Raw genomic sequence first — 25,759 nt, forward strand, 5'->3', positions numbered from 1 at the left:
ATGTTTTTAAGAGGTAGAACAAAAAAAAAAACCCAAACAACAAAACAGGATCTTTTATGCTTTATTGATAGATATCTGGTTGTGGAGTCAGAATATTGACGTTTTCTTCATAATTGTTTTATTTCACTGAAAAATAGGATGTAGGCAAGACAAATACCTTGGTTTTTTTTGGACTAGTGACTGATATACATGCTGAGAAAAAGAGTAGTGGCTTTTTTCTTTATTATGTTGACGCTTGTACTGGATATTATAGTGTTCAAGTCAGTTGTAAGACCATTATGTTGTCTTTTGGTGCTTTAGGACTGTAGCTCTTGCCTGTTTGATCCAAAAGTGGTAAGGCTTGATAAAATAAATTTTCCTTAGAACTTGACATCTTTTCACTTCCTTAAAAGAAACTCTCTTTGGAGTAAATGTCATGTCATTTATTTCAGATTCCTTTACATTTTAATTTGTTTGTAATTTGTCTGACTCTTCTTTATGGGCTAAGCAAAAGTTCAATGTAAATAAGTTTGTGAAGGTGTAAAGCTATGGCAATTTCTATCATACTGCCCCTGATTAAATGTGTTAGACAGTCTTCTTATTTTTAAATTAGGTGATAATACAATGTATTCACAAAGTATTATATAGACCTATAGAACAAAGGAAGTATTGTATGGTTCATGAACTTGTATGAATGAGTGTTGGAATTGGAATAATAATTGAACAGACAATTTGTCTTGACTTTCATTTAAAGAATTGCTACATTAAAGATACATTTTTTTATTATGTCACAATGTTTTTTCAAAAACAATCCATTAAAGAAAGGTAAATATCTTTACTGTAAAAATTGCATTTTTTTTTCTGTAAGAAAATAAAAAATGTTATACTTGCTTTTGCATACTCTTTTTCATGTGAGTGCATGTGAGTGAAGATGTATCAAACTAGGTTTTTAATGGGTGAATGCAATGTAATGGTGTTAATGTAATTAGAATGGATATTTGATTAAAATGTAAAGATGCTTAAGTGACTATCAAGTCACAAGTGTTGCATACTAGTATCAACAGTAATTGCTTTCCTTCAATGGCTACAGCCATATTAAAGCACATTTTTCTAAATTTTTTGAAGTTTGAAGTTTCTAGTCCAATATAATCTAGTTTTCAGCTGAAATTAGTGAATGATGTTCAATAAGAAATCAGTGATAGAAGTGGGAATATAAAAGCAGCTAAGTGTGTGGTTTGGGTTTCTGGGTTTTTTTTTTTCCTTTTCTGCTAGATTTGCATGAGGGTTATTTCCTTTGAATCTACCCGCATTTGTATATTTTTCACTTTTCAGGTAAGCTGTTATTTCTCTTCCTCTCACTTGAAAACCAGCTTTTTTTAGTAACATTTTAAACACTCCTCATATTCTGTCATTACGTCACAGAGGTAAGTTGCTTACCCCTTGAATAATTGGGATTGTGTGTTCTAAATATAGAATCCATGCGTGGATTTGTTGTCACACTGTGGTAGACATGTCCTATCTTTTCTTATGAAGTTCAAGAAAGCTACATATTTAGTCTACTTAATTACTGGACTCTAATGGTTTTGGGATAATATATTCATACTGAACAATGAGGACTCATAAAGATGTTTGTATTTTTATGCAGTTTTGTGTTTCAGGTTTGTACTCCACTGTAGTGTAGAGCCAGGTAAAAGTAAAATAGAAATTCAGTTTGTGAACAAATGTAATCTAATGTAGAATTTTTATGTTGCTACTTTCATATATTGGTAAGGTTAAGTGCAGCTATCAAATTAAGAGGTTTTGTAGATGCTGATTAATGGCTGAGAACATAATAATTCTTCAGCTTTACTATTGTACTGTATTGGCTAGACACTTGCATCAGAAGGGTGAAATGGTATTCATCAATACTAGAAAGTATTCTCAACTCTTAATGACCAGAATTTGAAAAGATTGATATATACTATCCTGCTTTTAGAACTTTATGTTATAGTGGAGTATGTTTGCATGTGAGTGATATAGCTGTGTGTAAAATGTACAACTCAGAAAACATTCTGGGGTTTTGGTTACTTGATTATGTTCATTGGGAAACCTGATTGCATTGGTCATAGTCCCATTTGGCCTTTGAGGGAATTTGTTCCATGGAGGGTGGAAAATGGACTAATTAGAGTGAGCATCTGGTCCAACCCTTAAGTGAAACTGAGATATGCCTAGATAGATGGTTGGTTTAGGAGCTCAAGCACATCACTGAGTGTCTCAGGTTTCTCTGGATATGCTGCTTCCCTTTGTAGAGTTTAAACAAAATAAATGGATTGAAGCTGAATAATCAGACAATCTTACTACTGCTTCATGGGAATTTTCAGAGCCTTCTCGCTGTTTCTAGCACAGGTTATAGAGAAACACATAAGTTTTTAATTCAAGTAATTAGAACATAATTTGGGAGTCTTGGTCAATTGAGGAGGTGGTAAAATAAGACTTAATCTCATAATTCTAAACTCCTAAAAATGAATTAAATAATGAAGAAATAATCTTGTAGGGTTTAGATCTTGTGTATGAGGGGAGTCCAAATATATCTTACCTATGTAAGGAAACCTAGATATTACTTTGAAAAACTATGTATTTTCAGAAATGGATAAGATGAATAGAAAATAATCTGTACTGGTCTTCAGTAGAAAGTCAGGTGATCAGTTTGATTTAATTGTGGTGGCAGATTTGTATCTGTGTTACATCTTCAGGGTAAAGTCATACAAAGGACAGTCATCAACAGAGGGGTTATTAAAAGGAAAATACTCTCTGCCTAAATAGGAGTCTCTTTTATCTAATGCTTTATTTTAACCACAGATTGGTTTTGTTGTTTGGTTTGGTGGTTTATTTGTTGTTTTTTTCTTTTCTTTCACATTTGTAGGTTCTAAAAGTGGATATTGAATAAATCAAACTCTTACAGAGAATTATTTTCTGAACATAGTGGTATGTACAGAGCTTTTACTCTCCCTGAATGTTATGACAAGCTCTGTATATCAACTCTGTGAGGATGTTTACATGTAACTTAATATACTACATAATATCCTAGCAACTGGAAATGCCGCCTGTATGTGTTAAAAGCAAGTGTAGCTAGTTACGCAGCTAGATTTATATCTGGCACAGCCTCTGTGCTAGATTTGAACTGTTAGCAGCATGTTTGATTTACAGGTTAGAAATGTCACTGACACTAAATAATTTTATCTCATTTGTTTTCTCTTAGGTTATACTTTTTAGAATGAACTAGAGTGGGAAAACAGCTCGTTTCTGGGTGGCCAAATGTCGGAATGTTGCTTCATTTTTTTTTTTTGCAAGTTCTTTTATGTTCCTGTTTTAAAATTATTTAACAAAGAACCTTCTATGTACCTATTAAGTCTTAGCACAATGAAACAGAATATAAAAATACTTAAAATCTATTAAAAGTTATCAGCCTTTTCTCATTTTTATTTGGTCTTTATGTATTTGTCTTTTCATATTTAGAACTGGTGAATTTTATCACCCTTTATGTAGTGTAATAAAACACTTAAGATAATCTCTTAGTTTTATATCTTGGCCTCCCTCCTTGCATTGCTATTAATGCAGGAGAAGTCTTGTACCTGCTATACAGTAATTTGATTTTAGGTACAGTGAGCCCTAGATTATAATGAAAATGTAGGGAATTATCCTAAAAATATTTGTATTTATAGTGGACATGTTGGGGTTTGGATTTTTTTTTGGTTTTGTTTTCTGTTTGGTTTGGTTTGGGTTTTGTTCCCCAGCCCACCCCCCCGCCCCCCCAAAACATTTATGATAGTCAATCACTGGATAATTTTCTAACATGACAAAAAAAAAAATAATTTTTTTCTGTCACAGACAAGCTATCCCTTTGGCAGATTTTTTCCTGCAGATTTCTGCATTTGTGCGTGGATGAGAACAGATTTTCTAGAGTGTTTCAAAGATATAAGAAATGTCTTGGAGATATGTGATGTTTTTCTTTGATTATTAACCCTCAATACAACATTTATAAAATATGTTGTGAGTAATGGTGTCATATAAAGATTGTATTGATAAGTCATCTCCCACCCTCAGTTGTTTTATATATATATATGGCAGGTCAGTAAAACACTAAGTCAATAAATGTTTGTTGCATAGAAAGCAGTTAAGTGTAGAAGCTGTTAATGTTCTTTATGTATTTCTTGAGCATGAGAACTATTTGTTTTAAATTATTGTGTTATTTTATGATTTGTCCTCACTATTGCAAGGCCTCCTTAATTTAAATCTGATTTGTGAGAGTCCAGTTTGGGCATCTGACTCCAACTCTGTTGCAAGGTCGTTTGCTTCTTATGTGACTTCTGTTAGGTCATTTGCCTCCAAAAAAAAAATAAATTCTTTTTTACATAGTAATCAGAAGAAGATTTCGTTGATTTGTTTGTGGTTTTTGGGATCAACTCTTAAAATATACCATTTATTTTGCTAATTGGAGACTTCAACAGAATCAGTATAATCTGATACTCATTTTGCACAAGGTGGATTCAGAGCACAAGTCTTAAATTATGTACAGTGTTTCAAGATGAGACCCTTAAGTTAAAGCATTTTTTTGGTTTAATCTGGGCTTTCTTTTTCTTCGACAAAACGTGAATCTTAGCAGTGATTTTGAAATAGGATTTTAAATTATTTTGCAGAATCTCAGAGGATGACAGCAGAAAGGCTCTTGTCTTGTTTACCACTGCCTGCTACTGAGCCTAGGAGCAGCCAAGCCCAACATTATTCAATTATACATGTAAATATTTGGTTACTAGAAGTTTAAAATATGGGTTTGGTTTTGCATTTTGGGCTGCCATTTGGTTGTAGTGAACTAAGTCAACAGAGCAATTTCCCAGGTGAAATAATTGGAGTATCAACTATTTCTAGTCCTACAGCAAAGATGTACTTCTGGATTCAGTATTATTTTTACAGCCTTTTCCCATTGCTGTTTTTTGTAGCTTGAGATCGTATCTGAGTATCTGAACCAGTTGTGTTTTGGTTCTAGATGCTTCATGGTCATTTAGTTTCACTCTTTGGCAAAGGTAGGCTTGACAAGTGCTTTATTTTATGACTAGTTTTGAAACTACATGAAAGTCACATATATTTAAAAGCTGTGGAAAAGAACTGGGGTCTTGAGAAACTTTATCTGGTAGATATTGAGTGTTCTCTATGGACACTGAAAAACTTCATCAAGCTTCCTCTTTCTTGCACATGGTGTGTGCCCTATGAAAGAGATAGTTTTGTGTCTGTTTAGTAGGAAGTCAGTCTGTTTTGTCATATGGGACAGTAAAGTGTTCTATATCCCGTTTACTGTTCTGCTGTGTACTTGTGTGTCTTGTACTTGGGTAGTGCAAACAATTTTTCAGCAAGTGAATAATTTGAAAACCCTACAAAATTCTTACAGGTATTCAGTGAGTTATGAAGTGTTATTTCATCACTTAGTAGCTGAAATGGAAATACATATTAAAAAGCAGCCTCAGACAATTCCAGAGTTGCAGTCATAATTGGATGCATTTTTCACCCCACTCCTCCTCATCTGTCAGGTTTGCAAACAAGGTGTACTACTGTTATCTACCAAATAACAGATATGGACATATGATATGTTTGGTGCATATAAATATTTTGTCATATGAAGGAGGTCAAAAATGGATAGCTGAAAGCATTTCAGTGTTGTGATAATAACCAGTAAGAAGAGTTCTGCTCTATTTCTATGTAGTCTTTTTGTAGTACTAAAATATTTCTTTTAGTCTAGTCTTCAGTACAGTTTCTCCTGAGTGTGACTGACTATACATTTGCAGTCATAATGTCTTTGGATCTCAGATATAACAATCACAAAATATGTTGCAAGTAATGGTGCCATGTAAAGATTGTGATAATACATTTTTCATCACTGTTCAGCTTTCTAAAAAAACATACATGGGAGATAAATATTCTTCTAAACACAGTCTAGTAGAATTCCAGTGTTTCAGTATGTCATGACTTTCTAGAGAAGCCTTTGAGTTTCTTGCCTTTCTTAACATGATTGATGGGTGAGTGATCAGACATTTGGTGGTGAACCAGCTCATTTCCATATAAAAATAGAAATGCTGTCAGGTATCTTAAACAATGTGATATATATCATACCATGTGATTTCCAAGCAAATGAAGATTTCTGTATAAAACCACAAGTTTGAGTAGCAGAGGAAAGAATATGAAAACAGAATATTTTCTACAATATCTGGAATTAAACATTGTTCTGGCTGCTTTAGGATGAAGCTATACTACATCATGAACAATGCTTCTATTTCTTTGGCAAAGTCTTGGGAGAATTTTTCTTAGGTTTGGATTGCTATAGAAATGAATTACACATGCTTTCTTTTTGAAATTCTGTATTTCTTGACCATTTTGAGATACCTTTTTCATTTTCTTATACCAGGTGAAAAGGTTTATGAGAGACATTGTCACTTCTTTAATTTAAAAAAATTAAAACTTAGCACTGAAAAGGTAAACATAGTATTTTCGCTGAACTGATATTTAGAAGTGATATTTTTTGGTTTGTTTTATTTAGGTAACATTTTTCATGTTTACTTCACCAGTTTGTTGCTTACCCTCTTGTATTTTAGACAATTTAAATTCTATAATATTTTCTTTACATATTCCCAAAGCTAAATTAAGAAGGAAATGCAAAATTGAAAAATATAGACTTTAAGTTTTTACTTCACAGAGTAATTGAGGTTGGAAGGGACCTGTGAAGGTCATTTTGTCTGATCCCACCCTGTTCAGAGGAGCCACCTAGACCCAGTTGGACAGGACCATGATACTTAGGTCCAAGAATGAGGAGCGGCCTGGAGCTCTTTATCAGTTGCTGAAAATAGTCTGGGAGGGTAATTCAGTCAGGTTTTAGCTAGTTAGCAGTTATATAGTTTATGTAGTTATCAGTTGTTTAAAGTAAAGGCTGAGTAACTTTGGAGATCTAATCTCCATGTTGTAAAATTCTTTGTCTTTGATTTAAAACTCACTGTTTGCTCAGTTGAAATGTTGTTCGCATTTTTTTTCCTGAGATGTTATTGGAGAAGAGCATTCTTAGAGTTTTGTACCTACTTTAGCACCACTGAAGCTATTAAACTGCCCTGATTATTTTATAGGGTAGAACAGTTCTTCTTTTGACATGTTAGTTATTAGTGTAGTAAGGGGTGAAGATTTCCTGCTGTTTGATGCCTGTGGAAGTTGAAAAATCAAACTCAATTGATTTACATACCAAGTAGAATTAAAATGGATGATCATCTCATTCTGAAATACTTTGGTTTTATGATTAGTAATTTCTCCTGTTTTGTTGAGGACTTAGGAGTTGTGCATTTTTTCCTTTCAAAGTTGAAAGACTTTCACAAATTTTAGAAGTTCTTCCATGCAGTGTAACCTTTTTTCTGCTAATGGGCTGGGTTTTAGTTGATTCACAAAAAGTTGCACAGTGTATTGTGAATTAGTTTTGCAGCCTCTAATTTACATTTCTGTTACCTACCTGCTGACATTATCTTGACAGGTACTAAAAAAGGAAGTAAAAAAAATAATGTGCATGTTGTGGAACTCACTTGGCATGTTGAAAAATTAGTTACATTTTAGTATCTCTGTTGTTGAACTTGGAAAAGGTTGGATTAGCACATTTCTCATATATCTACCCACTTTTCACTATCGTTCAGGGACAACACTGAGGGCCTTTTTTATTTTTTAAGTGTTTTATTGTACTTGATATAACATTATGTATATGTTTTAATGAGCAGTGCAGTACTTCCTTTAACTTTTTTCCTGTACTTTTCTGCTTTTAATAGGAGCTGTTAATACAGCAATTACTGTTACATAGCAAAATATATATCTGTTTTTATAAATCTTACAGATTTTAAGTACTGTTTAAAAATCTGTCCAAGCTTAAGTAAATTCATTTTATGACACAACAGAATTGGGCCAGTTTTGAGCAGATGAAATATTGATGGACTTCCTGAGCAAACTGCTATTACATAACAAGTTTATTGAATCTTTTTACTTCTGCGTACAGAAGCACTTTTGTTGCTTTGATGACAGTAGCTGAGCAGGCACAGAATGATAAATATTCTGACTTCGCTATTTAGAATTATTCACTTGTATTTTTATTTGATTTTATATTTTTATTACAGAACTTCCTTTCTAAGCCAAATTTTACTGTTGAAATCTCTGACTTGTATAACACTGATAAGTTCCAGCTAAGATTCCAGGTGTAAGACAGCATGTCCAGCAGGACTTCTACAGGTGTCATTTTCAAATTCCACTGGATGTTTTGAAGTTCTAGTTACTTAACACATAGAGATACTAGTAATGAGGTGCCAGGACTTTGCTTTTTTATTAAAGTATATTTTGCTTTTTTATTAAAGTATTTTGCTTTTTTTAAAAAGTATCTCAAAGGACTTAGACTACTGACTGCATTGTGATGTGGGAGGTTTTATGAGCCTGTTGCAGGCTCCCAACCTTAGTTCCAGTTAGGTGTTGCTAAGGTGTATATATGTGAGATTAACAATTAAAATGTATTAATAAAAATAAATTTGATAGATATGGAATCAAAGATAAAAATGGAATCAAATAGGTCTACAGAGTCTCCACATATTTTTTAAAATTTAAATTCAATTTTTTTTCATAATATTTTTGTATATGTTATAATGCCCAGAGATGAGATTCTAATTTGTTTGTCATCATAGAAAGCACCTTTTACCTATCATTAGCATATATTTAGGGAACGAAACATAAAAACTGCAAGGTCACACCTACTGACAAATTTGTCTTATTCCATATTTTAAAGCACAATAATGATCATCAGCAAAATATTTTTCATAAGTAGTGCTAGAGTGTTAAGGATCCAGTGATGCAGTGGACACTGGTATTTTATATTTTTCAGGAGCACAGTGGAGCTGAGGTGATCCTGCCAACTTCTGTGTTTTCTGGGACCATGAAAGAACTGGCAACCCTGACTTTTCACACTGCCAGATTTTTAGTTCTTGTCTATAAACTATTCATCAAATTCCAAGATTAGAGAATAATTTGTAGGACACTTTTAAAGAGTTAAACTCCGTAACACTTCAGGCACTAGGAGTTTTGATTTGCTATTGAACTTGCATCATTTGTACATATTTTAATATTTGAATATGAGCGGGGAAGTGTAAAGACTCAAGATTAAAAAGTCAGTTAATTAATATATTTCCCTTTCAAAAGAACCCTTCACATACGAAAATTAATGTATTTTTCTGTAAAAACAGTGACCTGAAATTGTAAATAAATATTGAAGTTATTTTATATCTTATGCATTTGATATTAATTTTACTTTCTGGCCACAGATAAGTGCCATTTTAAATATCTTATATCATTTTATCATGTGCTATAGCTTACCTTGTTTGTAAGGTTCATGCATTTGAATTTTTCTCACTTTTTATCTGATATTTTTGGTTTCATTAACTGATAACTGATAACTGATTTTGCACAACTACATTTATAGCCCATCCTTGTTTGACTAATGAAAACCTTACCTGTGCTTTCAGTATGAGCCAGATTCTTATGTTTGTGGCACAGCATTATCAGCTTGCACTGAGTATGAACTGCAGCATTAATAAAGCAATGACAGCTTTAATGTTGATGGTTTGGGATTTTACCAGGCAATTGTAATTTTTTTGCTAATAAGATAAAAAAATTATGCAAACAAAAAACCCGACATAAAGTGTTGGGATTTTTTTTTCAGATAATATGACTTGTATGTGGGAATAAATACGACTAAGAGCAAGAGTCTCTCCCCACAACCCCTGTTCAAAATCTTGACCTAGTGAAAGGAGGTGGTGGATTGACATCCTGATTTTGTGGAAGCAATATGAGATAGAGGATAGTCTATCAAGTTTGATCTTGCACCATGTGCAGTGTCATTGGATTAATCTATTTAGGTGCCATATTAATTATTTTCTGTATAAGCAGCATGGAAAAATGCTTATATGAACTCAGTAAGAAAATATAATCATGCATTTGCTGGGATTTTTAGTTTGATTTCATAGAGGACTATTATGTATATTATGTAGTTATGTAGTAATATTATGTATATTATGTAGCTTCAAGCAGTAGCATGCTGTGTTTAGAATTTTGCACTTTCAATAATTATTGACAATATATCTTTTCCTTTACCCTTATCCAGCTCTTTCCAGTAAGGAGCCTTTCATAGTCTCTCTTTTAGATACAGATGCATGTGCTCTGTATTGCATTCTCTTTCATACACACAAGGATGCACACAGTTTGGATTTAGAGTTAGATTTATTATATTGATCAGATATGTCCATATCTTTCATTTGATACATAAATCTTTGCTGTTGTAGTGACTTATGTTAATGGTTTTTCCTCAAATAATTAATCATTTTTCAACATTATAAACATTAGCATATAATGACACATGTAGCAATGACGGACTCCAATATAAAGGTAAAATCTTCATTTTACCTCTTTTCCCATTTTTAAATGATTCATGTACGTATGAGGATCATGAATCTTTAAATTATCAGATGACATTTTCTTACACATTAGCTTTATGTTTTTTGTTAAAATAGGCATATTTAGTATGTACAAAAGCATAGGTTAGTGCTTTTGTTAGTGTGTGATTTTCATCCCCAATAGATGGTTTGTTATACTCTGTAGATATACCTCTAAAAGAAGTCTTCAATAATTACAAAACCTAGGAGGTTATTGGTTCATACTTTGAATATAATTGATAATTTTACTTGGCAATGAGGACACAACTATTGCATCACAGTTTCCATTCTGAAAATTAATTTACAAAACCAAGATGATACAGGACAAGTCATAATATTAAAAGTAAATTTTTGTTTAAATCATGTATCAAAACTAGTCTGAACAGTATTCTGAAGAATAAATTGTATCCAATCCAGTCTAGCAATTAAATATCCTAAAGCCCTCTTACTGTCTGCATAGTATCAGATACTTTCAAAAATTAGGTTAAAAGTTTTAATTCTCAGGGGAAGGTGCTGTATGCTTATTTATAAATTGAATGGACTATAGGTACAAAGCTATTTGAAGAAACTTTCTATTGAATCCCACTGGAGACTTTCAGAAACTATTACACAGCTTAAAACAGGAGAATAATTTGTTTCATTTAGAGGCAGAGAATTAAAAGCAAAAGTTGTTCTAGCAATATTAATATTGTATTATTACCCTAGTGTTAATTAGATGTTACTGTTATGTTAGATGGCTGAAGGAAAATGTAGAAAATCAAAGCATAAACGCAGTGATAACATCTTCCTATAGCCAAGGTCACTCTGACAGTAGAACTGCTATTTCATGGATCAGGACAGCTTAGAAGACCTGTGCAAGATAATTTCTAAAACCTCTGCAGGAAGAGGAAGATACAGTACTGATGATTTTGTAAAGTAGCCCTCTTTTCCATTTCCCCCCCACACACTACCCCTTGTCTGTCTGTCCTTCTGAAGCAATCTGTATTTTCTCTGCAGATTCTGGAGTGGTGACAGGGGTTGTTGTAACAGGTCCTGCCTTCTTTGGCTGACTCATCGTGCTTTTGTCTATTAAATCTTTTGTATGTTTAAGATACGTTTCACTTTGCCTTGGCCAGTGATAATTTCAGAGAATTAATTTTGATTTGACAGCAATATGTTAATGGTCTCTGTTAGGAAGCTCTGTGATTAGCTAGTGAAGTAAAGCCCTGTTAAAATATGGTTTAATACTAAAGGCCCTAATAATAAATGCATTATTTCTCATTTTTTGGAAAATTACTTGAGAAATGGAATGTTAGCATTTTTATCTAGGTATATCACTCCATCTTACCTTTCCACCTTTGGCCTTTCAGGGAAAATATTTGATTTAGATACTTAAATAATCATGTATTTTGAGCTAGATTACTTCACTGACTGGCTCCGATATTTACAGAAATGAAGATGTGAGTTGGAACAAGTTTATGTTATTATAACATGGAAGGGGTACTCTGATAAATAGGATTTCTGTCTCTTAATTTTAACATTTTAGGTTTATCTTGGATAAATCATGAAACCTGTGCTTGATCCATTCCCTGTAAGTTCTCTTGTACTATCTAGAATATTTTTACCCAGTAGTTGTTACTGTTATCTTGGATCTTGCTGCAGTAATTTAATTCCATATGAAAACAAGTTTGAAATTATCACTTGCGGCTATCAAAATAGCCTAAATATCTTCTGCTTCAAGGGGTAACTAAAGAAATAATATAGGATTATTTGTTTTAAAATGAACTATCTTAGGTTTTAAAAAACAAAATATTGTGACTTGTGCAGTTTGTTTTTTGTTTATTACTATCTTAGCTGCTTTCAGTACTTACAGCTCTTCTCTGTTGAGTTATTGTGGACCATTTGCTTAACTCCTGAAAGGCAAAAAAAAACCCAAACAAGCCAAATATGTCTATACAAGTCAAGTTATTGTGGACCATTTGCTTAACTCCTGAAAGGCAAAAAAAAAAAACAAACAAGCCAAATATGTCTGTACAAGTCAATTCTGGTTTATTTTAGTTTTGAGTCTGTTATGTGCAGTTAGGAACAGTGAATTGTGTGGGAATTTTTTCAGGAGGCTTTATTTTGTCTGCCACACTTGGTCAAATGCTTGACGCTTGTGGGGAAGGGTACTACTAGAGATATGTGCAGCTTAAAACCTAGTCCAAAAAGGGTTGGATGCCAGGCCAAGGGCCTTCAATTTGACTCTTTACATGGTGTAATGTCAGGGTACAGAGCTGTGTCATTAGGATAAATGCCTGTAGCTACTTGCATTTGTTAAAAGCTGGGTTTCTGCATTTCCTAGTGAAAATAATCTATTGGTACCTAGATTTAGTAAATTGCAGTAACAAGTACCATGAATTTAAGTGTATGAAATGCTGTATGTTAGTGTGTGGTGTGACTTTAGAGGTGCAAGCAGGAGCTTTGAGGATTTTATATTTGTTTTTAAGTCTTCCCACATGCAAATGTTCTTGTCCTTTAACGAGGGTGTCCATGCATGCGTCACTTGCACAAAAATTTATGTTTAATTTGTTAAAACTGGTGGCTCCTTGTATAGAACAGAGGATGTCTTTTCTCCAGTGAAGTTTCATCATCTCAAGAAAATTAAATTCTTCTATTTTCTTGTTTTGGAAGAACAACAGTGTTTATATTTCACAATGTGAAACACTGGTTATGTGGTGCACTGGATAGCCACATAGTAATAATTATTAGACAAACTTTCACAGTACAATTAACTTCTGCACGTCTTTAGTCTAAATAAGAAATATTTCCATTATGATTTCATATGAATATTTTTTCCTATTGAACTACCTGTAGGTGTGATAAAAACTAATCTGCAGTATGTTTTCCTGTTTCAAAATGTTTATATGTTGCTTATTTTACATATCTCAGGAAGAGGAGGTTTGGCATGATTTCAAGATGTGTAAAACTGTTTCAAAGTGTTTATATGTTGCTTATTTTACATATCTCAGGAAGAGATTTGGCATGATTTCAAGATGTGTAAAAAAAAAAGTTATACTAAACAAAAGGCCACTTTCAATGATATCTCTGTAGCAGTTGAAAAAGGTTGTTTAAGGCCACTTTCAATGATATCTCTGTAGCAATGATATCTCTGAAGCACTTCTGTAGGGATGTTTATAAGCACTTTTGTACATTGGGAGTATGTCAATTAATACGATATCTGTGTCTTCAAAATGGTTTGTAATTAAGTTTAGTTTTGTTCTTGACTTAAAAATTAGTTCAGTGTTGCAAAACAAAATCTGGTTTACAGGTATATTTTTTTCTGAGATACTGATTTTTTTTCATTCAAAACCAGCAATTATTGCTGCTTACAAATGAAAAGGCTCATTCAAAATGCTTTATTTCCTGAATTAAATAATATTGACAAGGTTGTCCTTCAGAGGGTTGTAATACAATATTTAATGATTGACTCTAGTTTTCTTTAATAACCTCTGAAAAGATAATTATCTTATGTATAACCATTGGCTGATACACTTAGCAGCCCATCTCTGATTCATTCTTTGCAATTACTCACACTTTGTAGCCTAGAGATGTAAAGAACTCCATGCTTTTCTTGACAAGTATTGTTAATGGTTAAAGGTACCCTAAATTTTCCCGTTCTATATTGCCAATGCCCTTGAATCTAGACAGGAATGACATCTTCTGGGTTGTGTGAGCATTCAGTCTCAAATAACCAGTTGGTGGTTTGGTACTTGAGCATTGCCCTGGCTGTCCAAGTCAATAACAAGTAGTTGGATATTGTACATGGGTACTGAATTGTTATAATTGGAAAGTTATTTAAATGCCACATAAACCAATTAAGATACAAGTAGTTTCCAGTTGCAAGAAAGAATTTTAGATCACATTTTATAATATGTGATAATTAAATCTTCACGGTGTTTGAAGTATGAGCTATTTCAGCTTGAACTCCAACATGATCAGTTTTATCTACTAATGATAGACTGATGATCCAATTTACAATGTAATAGAATATTGAACTTAGTTTTAGTGAACAGAATTTGGCTTAGTTTTTGTGATTAATGGAAATAATAGAGGATCAAGAACTCTCAAAGCTATATTGTGATGTATGTGCAGTGTAGTTATAAAATAAAGAACAAAAGCAAAATCAAAGGTAACCTATGGTAAGTAAAATAAAACCATTAGAAGCTGAAGGCACCACAGTTTAAATTTTGATAAAAGAGCAGCATACTGTTTATTTTAGATTAGCAGTGTTTATATGCTTTTAGTTCTAGTATCTTCATGTGGATTGCAGTAAGTTACCATCTTTGGCTTTATCTTGTGCAGTGGGTTTGGTTTAAAATGTTTTGGAATATTTTTTTTAATGTGAATTTTGCTTATTGCAAGATATTAAAAAAAACCATCCAGCAGTCGATTTGAGTGGGGTAACATACACTGAACTATATGGTATCTTACTATTTGGTGAGAAAACTTTTTTTAAAATATTTTTTAATTATCTTTGTCAGATATAACAAATTAAAATGAATTATCAATATATAATAAAAATTGCCATAAAAATCAAAATATAATGTTTATGAGGTCTTTCTAGATGACTTAAATTTTTTGCTTTATACCATTTTAAAAATTTACAAGCATTAGTAATAATTTTATTTTGCATGCTTTGCTATCTTACTATGCTTTGTTGCAAATTAGATTTTTGAAGTGTAATAAAAATGTATTTTAACTCACCATGTTTCTATCATATTGCAGGCATCATCTCCTGTGTAGAAATTTTTAATTTATACTACTGTTGAATTTGAGATAGTTGAAATTGTCTAAATGCTTTTCAACTTTATGAAAATCCCATATATTCACCTTTTGATCAAGTCAATATTTAAAAATCCTTTAAAATTTTCTACTAGTAAGCTAAATTGAATGTAAGTTGCCACACTTGAAGTTAGATAATTTTCAGGTGTCTGAGTTGGATGTCTTTGAAACTTCAGACAAGAAAGTCAAATAGTCTTCTGCTTATCATGTCATTTAAGCAGCACCCTCCAATCAAAAACTAACTAAATAAGAGGCTCTTCACAGCATCCAACAAGGAGGATGGCTTCCAGGGTTACTGTAATGTGAATTGGAGACAGTTTCTTATCTTCTTAATAGTATATAAATAGCCACTAACTATCACTAGAAACCAAATTAAAAAATAATACAAAAAAAAAAAAAAAAAAAGACAACGAGAAATACCCCAGAACATAAAAACCAACAAATGGTTTCTGAATCCTTACATTATGCAACAATGTTTTTATGTGTTTGTACTTAAAGGTTATTTGTTTCCTAAACCCTGTTGCCCTGTGTAGTGGTATCCTAAGTTTAGGGTGGAGTTCTAGCTTCAAATGTTAAATTTTTGTAGATATCTTTTAATCTTCGTTGTGAATTTAATAGGAATTAAGTATTTTACATATACTTTGAAAGACAGTTTCTGTATTGTTGGTGCAGCAGGGGAGGACTGTGTCATCGAGCCCTGAGTTACACAAGGATTTCCTTAGGAAGTTTTAGAGTTCTTACTCTTAGCTCCCTGACAATTTGTATCTCAGACTGGATTTGGAGCTAGGCAGCAACTCTATAGTGGGCAGCTTCTCTATTTACTTTATAGTTGCACCTGCCTCAGTTAGACTTGGGTTTATTCTCTGACTTTGTTCTGCACTGTGCATACTTGCATAAACTTTCTCTGAAATGTATTACTTGAGTGTAGTCTTGTTCTGTGTCAAAGCAGGAGATGAAAGCTTTGTGGTCTAACGATGAATAGAGGTATTAAATATTGCAAAGTTGTCTCTTGTGTAAGCATGTGATAGCTACATTACAGATGCACATTGGTTCTTGATTTTGTTATTGGAATACTTTTTAAAACTGAAATATAATCCCTTCTTATTGTGAAAAGCAACTCTTATTTGACTAACGTGTTGTAGTAGAACAAAATAGCAACTTTTGTTTTAGTTTCAGGCTGCAACTGAATGTCTCATTTGCCAGTGTTTAGAATGTATTTTTGTGGGGGAGAATAAGGGTGTCAGTGTCTGCTTTCTCCCAGATTTTCAATATGTAGTCTAGTGATAAAAAAATGTAAAAATATATAATCACTAGTATTTCCAAGTCAATACAGAAAACTGCCATGCAGTGTAACAGTAAAAAGAAAATTGCTATGAATATATCTTTAAAAACACACATTTCTGCAGTACTATTATAAATCTAGTTCTGCATTGTGCCGTATTTTAATTAGGATCCCTTTTTATATGGGGTGGTAAAATAAAACTGCCTTTTAAAAAAATCATTGCCAAGTCATAGGCTTTTTTTTCAAAGGTGGATTGCAAATAAGCATGCTGGTAATGCATCTTGGATTCTGGAAGAATAGGTTAGTTTTGTTGTTTTTCATGTAACGTTTTGCTTTCAAAACACAGCAGGTGTTTGAAGACTCCCTTCTACTGTACAAGTTTCTGCTTTTGACTAAAGATAACTAAATTGTCTAATTTAGTTTTAGTTATTTGTACAATACAGATGATTTAATTTTGTAATGAAAGTTAATTGTCTAAGACAATTTAGTTTAAAAGGTTTACTGTACTGCCTTTCCAAGAGCATATGAAATTGCATGCATACGTGTGTGTTTATATATATAAAAGTAGGAATTTCTCTGCAAGATTTTGAGTGTTTTTACACTTGCATTGTTGGAATTTTCATTGGCTATCCACAAAGTGAAGCATTTTCTATTCAGTTACATTTTGGTTGTGGAGAAATTAAGTGCTGCAAATAAATTTACAGTAGTTTTTTTTTCCTATTCACGAGTGTAAGAACTGTCAGACTAAGTAATTTGTAATGTATGTGGACCTTGTTTTATATAAATTGTCTTCTGTTTCAGTTTTTTTAGTTGAGAAACAGGAAATAGTGCACAACTCTTCTTTACTACTGAAGTACAAACCAAACATAGGAAAAAAGGGAGCATGATTAGAAAATGCTTGAAATACACTTGTTTCTTGTACTTCTTGAACTGTGCTTCCTTTTAAAAAATTAGGTGAATGCACTTGAACTGCATGACTGTGAATATTTGCATTCTATTATTTACTTAATTTCAGTTAATCAATCTCACTCTCAGGAACAGTGCTTTGGATGTGAAATCATTTATGCAATGTTGGTGTTAAGGAATGCAAATAAAATATGACTTAAGGAATACCAAAATATAGACTGTCAGTTGTGTTTTGATAGGTTACTTAAGCTAGGAATATGATTTTGAGACTGATCATCACAGTTCTAACCAAATAGCAGTTACACACAGCATCATGCTACTTTCATGTAATTCTTGATCAGATTCTTCCTTTTGTTCTTCATGTTCAGTTTGTCCTTAAGGAATGAACAGTGCATGTTCACGTCCCCTGTCTGATGTTAATTTTTCTAGGTGGACTAGATTCTTAGAGTGAATTTTAGAATTGAATAAAGTGGCCCACATTGTTTAAATCCTCAGTACAGATATTGATCCTTCCTAGAGGCAGGACTTCTTTAAGCATGCACCTGTGAAGGTGGACTAACATTTAGGATGGATTGCTGTTGGTTTTTTTCATGTTTTTTTTTAAAGTTTAAAAACCTGTTGATCCCACTTACACTGAGATACCATATACTAGAGTACAAACAACCCTGAAGTCTTTCTTAAAATGAAAATTTAGGTAGGGAAATAATAAAAAGAACGATAGACTGCATATGTCTTCTACTCCTCAGATTTTTCTCTCAATTTTAGAAAAATATTTCCAAAGATGTGAGCAGTCATCTATTTCAAAGTGTCTGATGCCAGTTAAAAAGCAGAGATAGGTTCATTTCTGAAGACCATGCTTAGTATATAAAAATTGAATCAAATCACCTCTTTTAAATATTTTTTACATTTGCTGTGTGCTGTGATACATTATGATGTATTATTTCATAGTGTGAAAGTATATTATAAATACAACGTGCATAATCAAAAAAGCACATTTACTCCTTTGTATAACAGTGGGAAATATTAAAATATACCAAAATTAGTAGGTAATATAATAATTTTGATTATATGTATCTTTTTTCTATGTATCCTTTATAAGATAAAAGAAACAGATTAGTTTTGACTTTCTAATGGATAAAATTCATTCTAATAGAAAATAAGACCATCAGTCTCTTGTAAAATGATGGAATGGCTATATAACCTTACAACATGTAGAAGGAATTTATTTTCATAGCTATATGTAGAAGAGAGAAATTTCAGGGAAGAAGTTGAAAATAATTGTATTATTACCATAGATTATATAAATATATTATTTTTATGGCATTCTAGCTTGTTCATTGGAACAACAGATGTAATTTCTCTACAGAGATATTTTTCCTGTTGTCTGCTAGATTGTAGTTGGAATAAATAAACGAGTACCCAAATGTTTTAATTCCTCTTTGTCAAATGGAGTAGCTGTAGTACAGGGTGCTTATATGTTAAAATGTGTCTTTTGCATGCACTGAAAGATTTGCATTCCTTAATAATTTAATCTTAAATTTATATCCACATCAATGTTGAAGAAAATATGTGAGAAAAATGGTTCAGCCCCAGATAGTTAAAGCTGTTTTTCCTGACTGTCTTGTCAATAAGTTAATCCAAACTACTCTATTAAATTGGATTTTTGTTTTCTTAAAAGTAATTGTATTATATCTATAACGAGTAACCATTTCTGATATAGTACATCAATTTCATGCATTTAGTGAAATACTTGACACTGGATAGTGTGCCATAGACATCCATCAACTTCATCTGCATTTTAGAATGTATTTTGAATTTTCTAGAGAAGAAGTCTAGATATGAGCATTTTGGCATTAATCTAGACTACTACATATTTTACAGAAGAATTAAGATAATGGGTGAGAAAAATTATGGAACTTGTGATCTTTGCAATTTTTTTAAACTGAATATAGAGAAGGCGCTGGTAATGATACCGAGCTGTTACTATGTACCTTAAATGTATATATTATATATCCACTCATACCTAACCTAAATTACCACATATGTATCATCATACCTAAAATAAAAATGTGCATGTTATTTTCTATTTTGAGAACGTCTTTTTCATGTCAATACCTTTCTTGTCCAAGAGGTGCTCCTGGAAAAAATTTCCAGCCTTAGAATTTAATCCATTCCTGTAAATACAGCAATCTATATGTTTTCATTTTACCTACATGCTTTGCTAAATAATTAGTACAGTCACAGAATTTTATCTGTTTTCTTGATATAAAAATTATGATTTTTCTGAATATTTTCCTTGTCTCATGACTAGCTCAGTTTGTCTCGCTTTTAAAATACAGCAATCTATATGTTTTCATTTTACCTACATGCTTTGCTAAATAATTAGTACAGTCACAGAATTTTATCTGTTTTCTTGATATAAAAATTATGATTTTTATGAATATTTTCCTTTCTCATGACTAGCTCAGTTTGTTTAGCTTTTAGTTTTGTTTTTTTTTTTTTTTAACTTAATGGCTGGGCAGTTGCCATCTCTTGCAAAGTTTTGAAATTTGAAGAAGCATCTAATGAATTTACTGATTGTGTATTTGAAAAGATTTACAGAATCAAAATATATGCACAAATATATGTTTAAAATATTTGTCATCCACTTTTGAAAAATATTATTTGCTGCTTTTTAATCCTTAGACTATTTGGATTTGTTTAGACTCTAAAATGACTGCTTTCATTTGTAAGTCTTTCAATTGTAGTAACTTGTGATCCACTTTTGAAAAATATTATTTGCTGCTTTTTAATCCTTAGACTATTTGGATTTGTTTAGACTCTAAAATGCAGTCTGCTTTCATTTGTAAGTCTTTCATTTGTGGTAATGTAACAAGTACTGAGAAGAAAATTCGCATTGTAACACTATAGCTCTTAAAGTTTTCACCTTAAAGATTTGAATGTTCATGTAGTAATCAATAAGTATACAGTGTTCATGTAGTAATCAATAAGTATACAATGCTTTTCTTCATTAACCAAAAAACTTAATTTTGAAACAATAAAATTTCTGTATTTTGCTTTTCTGCAAAATTGTATTACAATTATTTTGAACAACCATTTTATTTTTTGTGCCTATCTATTAGAAATCTAAACTAAAATCCAAAGCATTTGAACCAAATCCAAGGTTCCAAAGCACATAGTTAAAGCTCTATGAGCTTTATAGTATAAATATTCCTTAGGGTGTGTGTAGTGTTTGTACATTTGTACATAAGAATCAAGATCACAGGTACAAATCTAAAAGTTGTTCTAATTTCTATTTCCTAGATTTGTCAAGGCTATATTGTAGGACTTATACTATTAAGGGACCATTTTCCATTGTGAAATTCAATTTTACCTTGAAGTCCTCCCATGGCATCTCTGTTTTAATTTTTCCTAATTTCCTTTGGTATAAATCTTCTATATCACTTTGATTTAGTGGATGAACAATTATTGAGATGAGAAAAATCAGATGCCTTTGGTGGCGTTTATCTAAATCAAGAATGCATTGGACGTTAAAGAAGAGTTCATTTATCTCTAGCAAGAATATTAAAAACAAAGGTGACATTCTTTTTTTCTAGCACCTGAACACAGCATTAGAGTTTTTCTGGTATTCATTAGTTTTCAAAAGGAGCTACAGAGCGTATTAGTCCATACAGTCCTAAAAACCTTAGCTCTTTTAGAAATGAGGGAACTAGTTCATATCAGACATGCTTGTTAAAAAAAGCCAGCATATGAGGTCTTGTAGTCATTACATAGGCAAAAAGAGCAGATACTTCAGTTTCAGAAATCTGCAGAGCAGTGACATGGCATTCCATTCAATTTTTTACCAGATATCACAGACTGGAAATGTGAGCTTTGGCTGATACTGCTGGGAAGGAGAGTGCGTCAGGCAGCTGTAATTCCCATCCTGTAAAGGTACTGATACTTAAAGTCTCTGTAGTCCAAATTGGTACACAAAAATACTAAGATGTTGAATTTGGACCTTAGATATCTTTTTCAAATTTCTGCCAACTATTCTTAGGTGTTCTGAGGATACATTTGCAGTTTTTTGCTCTTTAGGTAAGAGTAAGGAGAACCTCTTCCTTACTTTGGAGTTGTTTGCAGGTTGCTTCCTGAAACACTGTCTGTGGAATGCAGTTCTAGTGTTGTCATAGTGTTTCACTAGAAAAATAGGTTTCTGAAGTCAATGGCATCCAATTGTTTTAAACCAGGCCAAAATTTTTATGTGGACTTGCAAGTTTGGTTGCTCTAAAATCAAGTTTTGGTGCATTTTGAGTCTAATTGAATCTTAGAAAAACCGAAAAAAATGGTTTTAGTGTGATTCTTAAAAGTGTGGTGTTTTTGAAAAGTGTTTCAGTGCAGGGTGAGCTGCAGACAGTTGTTCCAGTGCATTCATTGACCATATCTTACCAGCATCAGGTTGTCTGCAGTACAAAATCTAAATTCATATGTGGAATAAGATTTTTTTTTTTGTGGTATGTCCTTAAGGAATCATAAAGCCTAGAGAGTAACTGACATTAACATGACTCCATGTACTGTAAAACCCATTCCGTTTTATATATTTTCAGGGAGTATGGAGTGGCACAGGAAGGAAATGCCATATCGCTGGAAAGTTGCTCTAATTCAGCACAGGATTCTTGTGAGAAATTACTTCTAATATTACATCATCCTATTCTGTTTTTCACAGTTTACAGTCTAATTTCTTCATTTTTTTTATGCCACTTTTGTTCATATCAGTAACCACATTAAAATACATTTAGCAGATTAAATAGGCTTTCATGAGTGTTAGTCAACATCTGATAGAGTGATAGTTTAGTACTATATATTTTACTATATTGCATTATATGAAGGCTTATGGGTTTGTTAATAAAATTATTTTTCCTTTTTAGTAAGACCTGCTATTTTATAATGCTGTGTTTCACTGGCTAACATGGAATTCAGCAATTAAAAATAAGTCTCAGCTGCTTCCACTCTAATGTATATTTCTGACAAAATATAGGCAGCACATTAGAAGGGGGAAAATTCAGTGCCCTCGCAAAAAAATTATCCAAGAAACAAATAAAAAAAAACAGGAACAAGAAAAGGAAAGAAAAAAAGGCAATTGGCTATTTACTTCAATTATATATAGATATGTATAAAATTATTATATTTAACGAGATTTTAAAATTGTTATTTTCTTTTGCTTGAGCTTGCTATCTTTCTCTAATCTTGACTGCTTTTCAAACACTGTAGCTTGAAGGAAAGTACTTTCCTTTTTTTCTCTATACTTTTTCCTTTTTTGACTCTATAATGTCAAAGATCCCAAATTTTTTTTTTAAATTTTATTTTTATGAGTATTGACAAAGTTCAGGACTGACACTAACAAAATTCATAGTTTTAGATATAATAGCAATCCTATTCTGTAAAGCTATCCAAAGTGTGAAAAAATTATTAAGATTAGATTTTCATCATATATTTAGAAAAAATATATATGTAACAAGAATATTATCTTTTAATTAGGAAACTGTTTTATACTGCTGGTTTTGTTGGGGTTTTTTTTAGGTAGTTAGCATTTGTAGAAGATTCATTAAATAAGAGGAGTAAGAAGAACTGGCCAGCTTTATAAACTTCTGTTGAACTCCCTGCCAAATCATAAATGCAATCTCAGATGGAAGATATCAGTGCATTTTTTTTCTCCTATCTGTAATCCCCAGAAATAGAGTAGTTTGTGTTTGGCAAGCATAAGCCTGTATTTTTTCTGCATTTTTAATGCATTTTGTAGAAAGTAATCCCATATACCCAGTTGGTTATATGGTATATACCAATATTGAGTTAGTTGTGTCTTCCTTTGCTTTGAAACTCATTCATTCCAGATTTTGTTCTATTAGTTAGTGATTTCCTCTTGTTAAAATTGTATGAGTCTACTATTTTGCTCCCTTTATCTGTTCTTCCTGAACTACATATGTACACAATTTTTTCACACTCATTTCAATTACTGAGTACGGCTCTGTAGTCATGATCAACTACAAGAAACTGTTGTCCATTTGTGACTTTGTCTTCATTATACCTCATTATTTGGTAGGTTGCCTGCCATCATCTCACTTTAATCTGTGTGACAGAGATTTGCTTCCTAATACTCTTGATTGGTATACATGATCTTACACACAGATTTGGTCAGGAGTGTATTTTTTGTTTCTCGCGATGATGCACGTATCTACTGTTCCTGTCTGTGATTCCTAGAACATCTTGTCTTGACTGTGGTTATCCTATAGATACTCGACTTAGAATTTGAATAAGTAATTTGAAAACTGATCCCAGCTTTCTTCACAGACCCTTCCTTCCTACTCATTTTTGGTTACCGTGGACAACATACCCTTTCTTTTCAAGACTGTAATTTGTCTGTCAAATTGCATAGCCAATCTATGACATTTCAGATTGCATGCATCTAAACATTGCTCTTTGTTTATAAAAATCTTCAAATGCGTGTTCTTTGCAGGTTACCAAAGTCTTATCTAGGTCCTTATCTTCCATTTCTTCAAAAAGCCACTTTCATAGTCATTTGTCTAAAAACTTTCTCTGATCACACCACTTGAATTTAATTGCTTTTTAACTCTCTATCTTGTCAAATGCAAAATGTTGTCCCTGCTCATCTGTTTTCTATACTTGAATTCCTTTTCCTAGAAGGAATTTTACCATGTTGAACTCACACCTTTTGTTATGATTATAATTTCCCCAAATCATGTGTGATCCCTTGCATGAAGAAAGCCTTCTTAGAAACATTTGAGCTTTTGTATTCCTTTCCAGTTCTTTTAATAGAATCTATCTTGATTGTCAAGTTATAAATGCCCAAGATTATAGCTGGACATATACTGTACCTTATGGATTACGAGTTAATACCATTTTCCCTTTCCTGATTTTTAAGGAGTAATTCCAAAAAACATAAGAACAAAAGGGGATTGAAATATCTGAATAGTTTCTGTCATTATGTATATGTGTTCACTTTTGCTTTAAACACTGATACTTTTCTCTTACTGCTTTAAACACTTTCTTCCATCTCTTTTTCTTCTAGAGCATAGGTCAACATGTTTCCATTAGTATCTGCTGCCACGATGTTCAGTGGTGAGGAAAGTAAGAGGGAAGAGGAAAGAATCTTGATATGAATATCAGCAGCTATTTATAAAATCAGCATTAAGCTAGAGCAAAGTTCTTACATTCACCAGTAAAATTGAAGGATGATATTATTGATACAAAAAGTACTTCTTTTACCATTTGCGGAATTTTTTCCTGTTACTCTAATTGTGTAGAAGATTTAATAAGGATTTCTTGATGTATGTAAATTAAATATTGTTATATTGTGCTTCTATAATAGAATGTTCAAGTGCACAGGAAGCACAAAATGTATTTTATTACTTTTCTAAGGTGCTGCTGATGACGTACAAGAAGTGTGTTACTCTTCTGAAAGCTATGCTTTGTGGACTTTGAATTTTGTGCATTAATAACTGCCATGTAATTAAATTATGAAAATACCTGTTCAGCACATAACATCAGATACTTAATCTTCTTCTCTATAATAGATGAAAATTCTCACATTCAAATGTTTTGCTTTTAATTTGTTTAACGTATTAGTCATAATAATGAAGGCATTTTCTACCTTTGTTAGTAAAATACTTCATGTTTAGTGCAGAAACAAATCTGTATCTGAATATCAGGTATGTACATATAGTTTCTGTTTTGTATTTTTGTACATTACAGTTCAGTTTGCAAGGTCATGATATGTAGAATAGTTTCTAGAAATGTAGAAATTTTGAGTTTTCATATTGCTGAAGTGTTTCAATATATAGTAACCTCTTTTTCCTTCTGCTGTGTGGCTTATAATAGTTATTTTATGCTGATTTAATGTCTTCCTTGAGAATACCTTCAAGGACATTTTTGATTAGATTGATCAGACTTAATGAATATGTATATGTATTGAACTAAATTGTAGGTTGCATTTAAAAATAAACTGTCCTGTGTGTGTGTATCACAATATAGTACACTGCAATGAAAGACTAGGGCTATCTATTCTAAATGTGAGATCAGGTAACTTTAGGTTAAGTCTGTTTAAAATTTATGTAAAAATAAACCCTGTAATTCAGAACTTTATGCATTCTGAAATGTAAAATTAAATTATTTTACTTACAAAGAGCTACTTTTTAAATTCCCTTTTTTCTTTTTCTTTTTTTTTTTCCATTAGAAGAAAGAGGTCTGGGCATGAGGGGACAGATGTTTTTTA

At 32.1% G+C, this 25,759-nt stretch overlaps 1 protein-coding gene across 5 annotated transcripts in view; it reads left to right on the forward strand.

Annotated features, from left to right (window-relative positions):
- NOVA1 (NOVA alternative splicing regulator 1) overlaps positions 1-25,759 on the forward strand; it is a 145,629-nt gene that overhangs the window by 34,651 nt on the left and 85,219 nt on the right. The window contains exons 2-3 of one of the 5 annotated variants that reach the window (XM_039704720.1): positions 21,339-21,423; positions 22,077-22,147. The exons of 3 other annotated variants lie outside the window; for them this stretch is intronic. The gene's annotated coding sequence lies outside the window, so the exon portion shown is untranslated. The remainder of the gene's footprint in view (positions 1-21,338; positions 21,424-22,076; positions 22,148-25,759) is intronic. One more of the 5 variants, XM_039704723.1, reaches the window with a different exon arrangement.

This window comes from Passer montanus, unplaced genomic scaffold, assembly GCF_014805655.1.
Source record: "Passer montanus isolate IOZ18808 unplaced genomic scaffold, ASM1480565v1 scaffold18, whole genome shotgun sequence".
NCBI classification, from domain to species: domain Eukaryota; kingdom Metazoa; phylum Chordata; class Aves; order Passeriformes; family Passeridae; genus Passer; species Passer montanus.